This window comes from Orcinus orca, chromosome 15, assembly GCF_937001465.1.
Source record: "Orcinus orca chromosome 15, mOrcOrc1.1, whole genome shotgun sequence".
Taxonomy (NCBI): domain Eukaryota; kingdom Metazoa; phylum Chordata; class Mammalia; order Artiodactyla; family Delphinidae; genus Orcinus; species Orcinus orca.
Genome location: NC_064573.1, coordinates 55,816,551 through 55,829,222, shown reverse-complemented (window position 1 = coordinate 55,829,222; position 12,672 = coordinate 55,816,551). Strand labels below are relative to the sequence as shown.

Here is a 12,672-nt window from a genome sequence, read left to right as displayed (position 1 = left end):
CCTATGCGGTTCTCTATCTCCAGCAAAAATGGAGATAATCCTTATCTTCTGTATTTCCACACTTGTATACATCCCTTTCATACTGAATCAGGACTGACCTGTGTACCACAATACTGCCAACGGGATGGTTTGTGCTTTCTGAGCCTGGGTCCTCAAAGGCTGTTGTGACTTTCACCTTGGCCTGTTGGGTCACTTGCTATGGGAGCAAGTTGGCCTCTATGCTGTGAGGATTCTTTACAGACCTGTGGGAAGTCCCACGTAGAAAGGAATAAGACCTCTGGCTAATAGGCAGCACCAGCCTGCTAGCATGTGTGTGAACCACCTAGTAAATGATCTTCTAGCCTCAGTTAGGCCTTCAGATGGCCAGAGTCCAGGCAACATCTGTCTTTATAATCTCACGAGTGACATTGCATCAAAAATTGATAATAATTATTGCTTTAGGCTATTAATCTTTGGAGTGTTTGGTTATGCATTAATTGATTATCAATACAGTTACTTACACTGTAACGTATAATTTTATCAAATGCCATTCTGACCAAGGAGATGATACCACATATTATAAACAACTGTTGTAGCCATTTAATGCTACTTAGAATGTTTTAGAACTTACATCAGATGATCAACAATATCAGTTGCTACCAAATTTGGAGCTGACTGATTCATGAAACATATGCTTATATTCCAAATAGTAGTAAGAGTAAGCCAATGGAGGCCATGATCTACCAAGCTGAATGATAATTAAATATTTGCCCCTACTTGAAACTACTACTGTTTTTTCCACATTACTGTGAATGGCATGCATTCCTATTTTTTGAAGAGTAAAACTTGGCTAAACCTGAGACTTTAGATCTACCGAAGACACAGCCTCCAAAGAAAGCTCATAATAGTTTCACACATCATCACGTACCGTGAATGTCACTTTTTTTGGTGACTACTTCACATTTATTGGCTGTTACATATTTTTTTCGAAGAGCTATATCAGGAATTTATCCTTGACCTTCCCCTTGCACTGAGTAACTCTCTTGAACTCCAAAAACCAGAAATTGCAACATTTCTCACATTTGTTATGTTAGCACATTGTTTTCCTACTCGAAATATCGGACTTTTATTTTATTTTTTTAACATCTTTATTGGAGTATAATTGCTTTACAATGGTGTGTTAGTTTCTGCTGTATAACAAAATGAATCAGCTATATGTATACATATATCCCCATATCCGCTGCCTCTTGCATCTCCCTCCCACCCTCCCTATCCCACCCCTGTAGGTGGTCACAAAGCACCGAGCTGATCTCCCTGTGCTATGCGGCTGCTTCCCACTAGCTATCTGTTTTACATTTGGTAGTGTATATATGTCCATGCCACTCTCTCACTTCGTCCCAGCTTACCCTTCCCCCTCCCCGTGTCCTCAAGTCCATTGTCTACGTCTGCGTCTTTATTCCTATCCTGCCCCTAGGTTCTTCAGAACCTTTTTTTTTTTTTTTTAGATTCCATATGTATGTGTTAGCATGCAGTATTTGTTTTTCACTTACTTCACTCTGTATGACAGACTCTAGGTCCATCCACCTCACTGCAAATAACTCAATTCTGTTTCTTTTTATGGCTGAGTAATATTCCATTGTATATACGTGCCACATCTTCTTTATCCATTCATCTGTCGATGGACACTTAGGTTGCTTCCATGTCCCGGCTATTGTAAATAGAGCTGCAGTGAACATTGTGGTACACTGACTTTTATAGTTGATGGTGAATTCCAGGCTCTTACGCTTATTTCTGCAAAAATGGCCATTACAGCAACCTTGTCTTCTTAATTCTGTTGCACTATTATAGTCTTTAGGCCTTCATTCATATAAAGGAACGCCTTCAGGGTGCTGATTTCTTGCAGGAAGATCATTTCTGAGAAGACAAGTCTAACCTGTTATAATTTCTCTCTTCTATATGCCCTGGCCCATCAATTAGTATATTTACATCTCCTATTAAATATGAACACCTTAAACTGCATATAACCTTAAACTGAGCTGCTTTCAAGTATGAAGAATTTTCAAAAATGTTAACGACCTGTTAATAGAGCAAGAGATCAGATAAATTTTTTCTGTAATTAATGTTGCATTCTTGACCAATGGCATCTGTTTATGTGTTGGTGGCAGGAATTCTGGGGGCAGTCTTTGGGTTTTATGTGCAATTTTTTTCTCTTTCTGAAACTAATGAGTAAAATTAATAAGCCTAAGTATGACTAAAGGAATCCTTGATTTTAGTAATACTGTATTCTAAAATTTTGAGCTAACTCCATAGTAAACTCCAAATATTTTAAAAAATATTTATTGATACCTACTATTAATAATGGATGCATGAGTCAATCTTCAATTACATAGAAAAGTAGCCATGTATTTGCATTCACAGTGCTTATAGCCTGTTCCCTTCTGACTTGTATATTTTATGGGCTTTTAATGTTAAGAGTAGTAATATTCTGCTCCTCTGTCTTCTCAATTGAATATATTAGTTATGGTTCAAACACTTTCTGTATCACTCACGGACCTGGCAGGAAGTAAGGTGCACGCAGATGGTTTAAATGAAGAAAGTTTTTTAAGGAAAGGTCGACTTACAGAGTGGTTGGCAGGACTAAGGAAGCAAACAAAAGATGAAGCACCAGAGAATAGCAACAGTAGGAAGAAGTTATATCTGTTAAAAGCTAAGAAACAAGGGGATGAGCCCAAGAGAGCTAGAGCCCTAAACGAGATCATTTGGTAGATGTGATAGTCTTCAAAAGTTATAATTATTCCTGAAAAATTTTGCCACAGCAGTGAATATGCAGGGAGGAAATATCTCAATCTCTCCCACCCTACCTGCTGATCTGCTGTCCTGCAGATGCTTCTTACAGGCATTTTCCAATCAGAAGTTAGTGTAACAATATGTCCTAGAGATCAGTCACCCAGGTCTGCAAAGCAGAGCAGGGAAGTATGGAGATCTTGGAAAGGGAGTGATGGAGAAAAACCAGCATACCTCCATATGAAAATGCTTTTTGGTAGCAGGCCTTCTGCTCTTCTTAGGTCATACTTAAAATGAAGTTAAATATGAGGAAAAATTAGTAGTTGTTAGAAATTTTATTCAAATATTAATATAAATTGAAATAATTACAATATCCCTGAATGTGGCACGTTTCTTCTCAAAGGTAATATCAGACAATAAATAAGTAATAAAAAGTAACTGATAATCTTGAAATTAATTTATGTATGTGTTGACCATACAATAAACAAACCCCAGTGGGTGGCCTTTTCAGGACCATGGACAGATTTCGCCTGGCTGTTCTGTAGTTCTCAACAGTATATTGTGCTTTTGCTACTTCCCTAGCTAAAACTTCCCAAGTTGTACTGAAATGATTGAAGCTGTTACCTGACTGATTTTATAAAGATGTTATGAGATTACAGCTAAAAACTTAGTTAAAATGATTAGGCACTTTGTTGTAGAAATTTTCCCTCGTATGGCAGGATCTATGAGTGTCTGCCGTGATGACTCTCTTAAGACTAATTGTGTCCTCTGTAGAAGTTGTGAAGGGTGATGTTTTGTGTTACAGAGCAGGATGCCAGAAAAAGTTAGTATTTTACCACTACAGCTTCAAGAAGATTTGCATTTCTGGCACAGTAATGTAATAATTCAGAGTAGCTTTTAGAACTACAGTAATGCCTTTACATAGCAAGTGACCTTCAACTGTTGTTACATAATCTTGTTATTAAAATCATTATAGATAATGAAATTCCAGATGACCTCACTAATCACATTTTTCCAACTATATCAAGTAGATCATTTCCTTTATTATTTATTTATTTATTATAAATTCATTTATTTTTGGCTGCATTGCATCTTCGTTGCTGTGCATGGGCTTTCTCTAGTTGCGGCGAGCAGGGGCTGCTCTTCGTTGTGGTGCAAGGGCTCTCATTGTGGTGGCTTCTCTTGTTCTGGAGCATGGGCTCTAGGCACGCGGGCTTCAGAAGTTGTGGCTCACGGGCTCTAGAGCGGAAGCTCAGTAGTTGTGGCGCACGGGCTTAGTTGCTCCGCGGCATGTGGGATCTTCCCCTACCAGGACTCGGACCCGTGACCCCTGCGTTGGCAGGCAGATTCTTAACCACTGCGCCACCGGGGAAGCCCGATCATTTCCTTTAAAACAAAATAGAGTACTGTGGTTTTTTGCACTTAGCTCATCTTGTCCAGATGTCAGAAGCACCCACGAATACCTCAGGGGACTGCATAGAAGGCTGCAACTATTTTGGTGCAGGATTATAGACCAAGCCACTAAACTAAAGGGTTTCAAAACATGGATCAGCGCTTGGAATACATCTATAGTTTAGGAAACATGAGGAATAGTGAACTAGGCTGGTCTTACTTTCTAATGAATTATAGAGTTTACTTCTCCATAAACATGTTTCATACTCAGCTGGAGATAAGAAAATGCATTTTTATATTTTTATTAAATATTAGTTAAAGCAATATTTATAAAACATCTGTAGGGTATAAAGAAAAACAGTACTCTAAATACGTAACCTACACACAGTTTTAAAAGAAAATGGTAACAGTATCCTGAATATGTGTCATTCCCTTGATATTCTTTGTCACTCCATTCTTGAATTATGTCCTTTCATTTTCCTTCTATATTTCAAAATTAGACATTATGGTTTTATTCAGTGAATGTTTGTATAGATTTACCCACATATTTGCCACTCTCCTGTCCTGCATTATTCTTGCATCTCAGATTTCCATCTGGTATCATTTTTCTTCTGCCTAAAGTATATCTTTTGGGATTCTCTTTAGAGAGGAGCCACTGGTACTACATGCTCTTCAGTTTTTAATTTAGGTGAAAAAGTCTCTAATTCTGTTTCATTCTTGAAAGATCTTTTCATTGAATGTACAATTCTAGGTTGAGAGTGTTTGTTGCAGCCTCTTAACTATACTATTCCACTAACTTCTGGCTTTCTCTGTCAGTTCTAAGAAGTCAGCTGTCTGACTATAGTCAATCCTCGAATGAAAAACACCTTTTCTTTTCACTTTAAACATTGTATCTTTATCTGCAGTTTCACCCTGATATGTATAATTGTTATTTTTTAAATTTATCATGCTTGGAATTTTTGCACCTTCTCAAGGGTAGTAAGAGTCGAAAACAGACATGGGTTCTGTCTTATGAAGCTTGTGAGGAAATGAGAGAAAATGAAATAAATGCTAGAAACAAACCTGATTTTGGATATATTGAATGTGATGCTTCTTGAAAGTATTTAAGTGGAGGTACAAAGTAGACAATAGACATATTCTGTATATATATAAACTCAGAAACTCAGAGAAATTTGGATTGAACATGTAAGTTTGGACATCAGGTAGACAAAGGAAGAAAATAATATCATAGATCTGTTGAGACTTTTTAAGAAAATAATGTAGAGTGAGAAGGGATGAAGTCTTAGGATAGATCTTGAGAAATTCCAGTATTCGATGGCCAAGGAAATGGGGACTGAGGACTGAGAGGAAGCAACAAGGGACTAGGGAGAAGTCAGGAAGAGTCTATGTTTGCAGATTGCAATACAATCTTTAAATGAGATAGTCCTGAAATCAGACTTAAGTGGGTCAAGGGTAATGGAGAGAGAGAAAATGGAGGCAAGAAGTCAGGTACAAGTCAATGTAGGCTAAAGTATGAGGCAATAAAGAACAACTTTGAAATTTCAATGGGCATATGATTGCAAAGGTTGACTTGGTGCTCAGCCAGTATCCATTGTGGATTGGATTAACATCAGCCCTTCTGATGTCCTGAATCATTCAGAACCAGCATGAAGTGAGAGCCATTATCTGGGACATTATTGGTCTCATAGTGGTTAAAAAAAAAAAAAAAAAGTGGCAGGACCATGCAATTACTCTAAAAGCTTCTTCTTAGAAGTGGCACATATCACTCTCACATATAATTTCATTAACTAAAGGAAGTTACATGGCCAGACATAATGTGAATGGGGGTAGCAATGGGGAGGGGATATTTTAATTAAATATACAATCTAATATGGTTAAGGTCTCATAGGTATAGAGAGATTTTTTTTTCATTATTTTCATTGTAAATGAGGCGAATGGGAAATGAGCGGCCCTGTGAGTTGAGAGAATTTTTTAAGGGAATAATTAATGATGTTTAACTATCATGGAGGTGAATCTAGCTGTAAGAGAATTATTGACCATATTGGGAGAATAGGGTCTGGTTGATATTTTGAGGTTTCCAAGAAATAGAATCCAATTTAGGAAGGGTAGTCCTGGTCCTAGATAGGAAGACCTTCTCCCTCACTAATGAAATAAGTTTTAAAGAAGGGATAAGAGCTCCTCTAAATAGATTTGTAGGTTTGTTAGAGGGTACTAGATAGAATTCCAATATGTATGATGGTTTCTCTTTGCTCTGTGAAGTAGAACACGAGAAATATACTAAGACAATGGAGAAAAGTAAGGAAGGTGTCCTAGGTCGAAGAAAGCTAGGAATATAGAGAAATTCTTCAACTTGATAAAGAACATCTACAAACATCCTACAACTAACGTTATACTTAATGGTGAGAAACTAGAAGCTTTTCCCTCTAAGATCAAGAGCAAGGCAACGATGTCCCGTATCACCACTCCCATTCAACACTGTACTGGAAGTCCCAGCTAATGCGATAAGACTAAAAAGGAAATAAAATTTGTACAGCTTGAGGAAGATGAAATAAAGCTGTGTGTTCACAGATGACATGATTGTCTATGTAGAAAAAGAATTGACAAAAACACTAGTGGAACTAATATGCAATTATATGAAGGTTACAGGACACAAAATTAATATACAAAAGTCAATTTTTCTTATATACCAGCAATGAACCATTGGAATTCGAAACTAAAAACACAGTAACATTTACATTATTAGCACCAAAAAATTAAAATACTTAAATGTAAATCTAAAAAATACGTACAGGATCTGTATGAGGAAAACTACAAACTCTGATGAAAGAAATCAAAGAAGATCTAAATAGGTGGATATTCCACGTCCATGGATAGGAAGAGTCACTATGATTAAGGTGTCAATCCTTCCTAATTTAATCAGTAGATTTAACAGAATCTGAATAAAATTCCCAGCAAGCTTTTTGGCCCTGTCAACCAAATGATTCTGAAGTATATATGGAAAGGCAGAAGGCCAAGAATAGCCAATATAATAATAAAGAAAAAGAACAAAGCCAGAGGCCTTTCCGTCTCTGGCTGCCGCCAGGAGAGGAGCTGCTGCTATGTCCGTGCATCTGCAGTAGATCATCATGAGGACCTGCTGCAGCTTCTTGATCAAGAGGAACAAGCAGACGTACAGCACCGAACCCAATAACCTCAAGGCTCCCAACTCCTTCCGCGACAACGGGCTCATTCACCGCAAGACTGTGGGCGTGGAGATGGCGGCGGACGGCAAAGGGGTCGTGGTGGTCAGGGAGAGGAGATCCGGCCAGGGAAAGCCAGCCACTTCCTATGTGCGGACCACCATCCACGAGAATGCCCAGGCCACCCTCAGCAGCAACCGACACATGATCCGAAAGAACAAGTACTGCCCAGATTTGCGCATGGCCGCCATCCGCAGAGCCAGCCGCCATCCTGCGCAGCCAGAAGAGGAAGTGGACCCGCCCCACCGAGAGCTCGTGAGCGATGTATCCCCTTACCCCATGCAATAAAACTGTCAGCTGACGTGCCGCAAAGAAAAAAACAAAACAAAACAAAAACCCAGAGAACCGACAACTAATACTACTTGACTTCAAGACAATATAAAGCTACAGTTAGTAAGATGGCACAGTAGTGGTGAAAGAATAGAAATAATACATCAGGGGAATAGAGAGTCCAGAAATAGACTCATACATTTATAATCAACTGATGTTTTACAAGGGAGAAAAGGCAATTCAATGGAGAAAGGATTGACTTTTCCACAAATGGTGTCTGAACAATTGGACATTCATATACAAAAATAATTTATACAGACTTTATTACACTTTTCACAAAGATGAAATCAAAATGGATCATAGACAAAAATGTAAATCACAGATCTATCAAACTTCGAGAAGATAGCAAGAGCATAAGCTAGGTGACCTTGGGTTTGACCGTCAGTTTTTAGATACAGTACCAAAAGCACCATCTATGAAAGAAAACATTAAGTTGGGATTTACTAAAATGAAAAACTTCTGCTCTGTGGAAGACTGTCAAGAGAAACAGAAGAAAAGCCACAGACTGGGAGAAAATATTTGCAAAAGACATTTCTAAAGAACTGCTATCCAAAATATCCAAAGAGCTCTTAAAACCCAACAGTAGGAAAACACAGACACACACACACACACACACACACACACACACACACACACACACACACACACACTCTGATTAAAAAGTGAGGAAAAGACTTGAACAGATACTTCATGAAAGAAGATATGCCGATGGCAAATAACCTTAAAAAAAAGATGCTCCATCTCTTATATCATCCCTTAGGGAAATGCAAATTAAAACAAGTTACCGCTACGTCTTAAAATGCCCCAAATCCAGAACACTAACAACACCAAATGCTGGCAAAGATATGGAACAATAGAAACAGTTGTCCATTGCTGGTGGGAATGCAAAGTGGTACAGCCACTTTGAAAGACAATTGGGCAGTTTTTTATAAAAATAAACATTTTTAGTATACGATCCAGCCGTTGTGCTCCTTGGTATTTACCCAAATGAGTAGAAAACTAATGTCCACACAAAAACCTGCTACAGATATTTGCAGCAGCTTTGTTAATAATTGCCAAAATTAGGAAGCAATCAATATATCCTTCAGTAGTGAATGGATAAATGGTAGTATATCCAGACAATACAATAATATTCAGTACTAAAAATATATGAGCTATTAAGCCATGAAAAGACATGGAGGAACAGAGCTTCCCTGGTGGCACAGTGGTTAAGAATCCGCCTGCCAGTGCAGGGGACACAGGTTCGAGCCCTGGTCCAGGAAGATCCCACATGCTGTGGAGCAACTAAGCCCATGCACCACAACTACTGAGCATGGGCTCTGGAGCCTGCGAGCCACAACTACTGAGCCCACGTGCCACAACTACTGAAGCCTGCACACCTGGAGCCTGTGCTCCGCAACAAGAGAAGCCACTGCAATGAGGAGCCCTTACACCATAACGAAGAGTAGCCCCTGCTCACCGCAGCTAAAGAAAGTCCGCGCGCAGCAGTGAAGACCAAACACAGCCAAAAATAAATAAAATTAAAAAAAATTTTTTTTAAAGATATGGAGGAACATTAAATACATATTACTAAGTCAAAGAAGCCAGTCTGAAAAGGCTACATACTGTATAATTCCAATTATAGTTGGCTCTTGAACAAAGCAGGGGTTAGGGTTGACCCTCTGTGAAGTCAAAAATCTGTGTATGACATAGTTGGTCCTCCATATATGCAGTTCCTCCCTCTATATCTGCAGTTCCATATCCATGGATTCAGCCAATGGTGGATCGTGTAGTACTGTAGTATTTACTATTGAAAACAATCTGTGTGTAAGTGGACCCACGCGGTTCAAACCTGTGTTGTCCAAGGGTCGACTGTATATGATGTTCTCGAAAAGGCAAAACTGTGAAGACAGTAAAAAAGATCAGTGGTTGACAGGGATTCCTGGGGAGTGAGGGAAGAATGCATAATACGGAGCACAGACAATATTTAGGGCAGTGAAACTATTCTGCGTGATACTGTAATGGTGGATGCATGCCATTAGACATTTGTCAAAACCCATGGACTGTACAACTCAAAGAGTGAACCCTAATGCAAACTATGGGCTTCCATTAATAATAATATGTCAGTATTGGTTCATCAACTGCAACAAATGGATGGACCACACTAATACAAGAGGTTAATAATAGGGGAAACCGTAGAGGGTAAGAAGGGTATATGGGGACTTTCTATAGTTTCCATTGAAGTTTTCTACGAACCTTAAACTGTTCTAACAATAAAGTCTATTAATATAAAAAATCGATATTAATCTAATTCCTTAACCCAACCCCTTGGAGGAATCAGAAAGATGTTATCTACGCTTAAGCGTCTTGTACTTTTCTCAAAAACCAAAGCCTACGATGATACATGCAAGGTACAGCCACAGACTCATTCATTGTATGTACTAAGCTATGATATATTTATTAACGCTTAGCCAAATAAACATGAATGTGTCTAGAGATGTGTTTGTGTATGCCATGCACATCTCTCCTAAGCATTCGAAATGTTATGTAAATAGTTTGTGAATATGGATAAAATGTAATCAGGAAGAAAAGTAAAGAGAAAGAGGGCAACTAATTTAACATCAGTTGATAAGAGGTACTGAATCTGCGGGAAGCAGTGTGTTCTAAAATTGCTCCATGCTTACTCCTTTTCGTCTTTCCTTCATTGGTGTAAACCTTGACACGTTCCAGTGAATTCCCAATGTCCCTCCTCCTTCCAAAACCTATTCCTACTCACACTTTTGGTGAGGAAAAGCTACACTGACCTGAAGGGAAGCTGCCGTGCCAGTGATGTGATGTTTTACCTTTGCTGCGGAAACTGCATTCATGCTTGTTTTAAGGACACACCAAGCCTTTATTTGTGGGTTTAATGTCTGCAAACATCCTTGGCAGAGAGAGGATGCTCCGCATTGGAGTTGATCCTCCTCACTTTTGGCCGGTAAATGAGCCAATCTGTTTTAATGAAGAGGCAGGTCAGGGAAATGTCCCTTTTACTTGCCACACAGAACCAGAAATTCTGACTGAAATATCAGAGTGGTGGCTTTGCTTCCGAGAGTATTTACTTTTAAGGTTCATTTGCTAAGTCAATTCAATAAAAGCACAGCAGTGAAGTCAGCTGAAACCTGGATTGTACGAACGTATTGAATACAAAGGAAGAGACTGTTTGCCCTCTTCAGTATCTGTTTATATGTTAACTCTTTGTCTTGAAAATCTTGGAAGTTGTATGAATTTATCTTTGAATACTGACATAGGTCATTGGTAACAACATATATGCTATGTTAACTAGCATCTTGTCCTACCTAGCCTTTATTTTAAGATATTTCATTGTGATCTCTCTCAGTTGATGTACATCTAGGTAACATCATTGTGTTTTCACATTGAAGTTTTTTTAAAAAAAATCTAAGGGTGCTATTTAACTGTATACAATAAAAATTTATGGGGGCTTCCCTGGTGGTGCAGTGGTTAAGAATCCGCCTGCCAACGCAGGGGACACAGGTTCGAGCCCCGGTCCAGGAAGATTGCACATGTCGCGGAGCAGCTAGGCCAGTGCGCTGTAACTACTGAGCCTGTGCTCTGGAGCCTGTGAGCCACAACTACTGAGCCCACATGCCACAACTACTGAAGCCCGTGTGCCTAGAGCCTGTGCTCCACAACAAGAAAAGCCCCTGCAATGAGAAGCTCGCACACCGCAGTGAAGAGTAGCCCCCACTTGCCACAACTAGAGAAAGCCCATGCACAGCAACGAAGACCCGATGCAGCCAAAAATAAAATAAATATTTAAAAAAATTAAAAAATAAGTTTATGCATTCTCCATAAATGGCAGAACTTTGAAGTATTTTAGACGAGTTTATAATATTCTTCTCTATTAGATATAATAGGATATTAATAGCACAAAATTATCTTGCATCTCACATAAAGGGTAACTGGTGCAAAATACAATGAAATAAACTGAATTGAAAGAACGCATTTGATATTATAGTAAAATAAATCGCAGCTTTCCTGACAATGTAGCCCGAATTTTCCACTTCTCTTTCCTTAACTACTTATAGATCTAAACTGTTGTCTTTATTTTACCGTGCATTTTATCAGAGGAAAGGCACACTATCAAAAATTGAATTATAATCCTAATAATTAAGGTAAAAATTCTGGTGTGTGTTTGTATGCTTTGTTCTTTAGGGTTCCTTCCCTGAATGAACCAGATAATTAATCATGTTCTCCAGAGTGGAAAATTGGCCTGATTAGACCAAAGTCAAAATGCAGTTCACTGCTAAGGTTAATTAATTCCAGTACCCTGGCTAGGTTAATAACTAATCTAGCCATCCAGTGGTCAACATGTACGAGATCGTGATTTGCATTTCTATTCGAGTAGGTGGACGCAGAGATAGAAAGGTATATAGGGCTTTTCTTTACTCATTGCAAGCTATAAATCAATGCTAAATTCATCACAGATTGCCTTGAAATTAGAAATGTCCGTGTGCACACTCTGCCTGCACCTGTTACTGGATCAAACGTGGGACCCCTCCCCTGTGCGCAGTAAAGCCAATCTACTGACACCAGCTTGCGGTGAAGGAAAGTACAGCATTTACTGCAGGGTGCCAAGCAAGGGAATGGGCAGCTTATGCTCAAAAGACCCAAATGCTTAGATGGCTTGCAGGGAAGGAGTTTTAAAGGCAGTGTGAGGGAGGGGGCTGCAGGGTGTGTGATCGGCTCGTGCAGAATTCTTGGATGGGTTGGCATCAAGGTGAAGTTTCAGGCATCATCAACCTTGTGGTTTTAACCAGTCTAGGGTCTGTGTTCTTGCAGTCAGCAGTTTTCATCTGGAGGCGGTCTGCTTCCTATAAAAACAACTTAGGAATGTGTGTCAGGCGTTTATCTATCTCTTTCAGGGAACTGGGAGTTCAGTGCTTCTGCTATGTGGTGGATTTATAGT

The 12,672-nt window shown here is 39.1% G+C and overlaps 1 protein-coding gene and 1 pseudogene across 6 annotated transcripts in view; both read left to right on the top strand.

The window, feature by feature from the left end:
- The window catches only part of DLGAP1 (DLG associated protein 1), an 833,306-nt gene that overhangs the window by 204,783 nt on the left and 615,851 nt on the right, over positions 1–12,672 (top strand). The gene's annotated exons all lie outside the window — the stretch shown is intronic.
- On the top strand, positions 7,239–7,653 carry LOC101271617 (60S ribosomal protein L28-like; annotated as a pseudogene).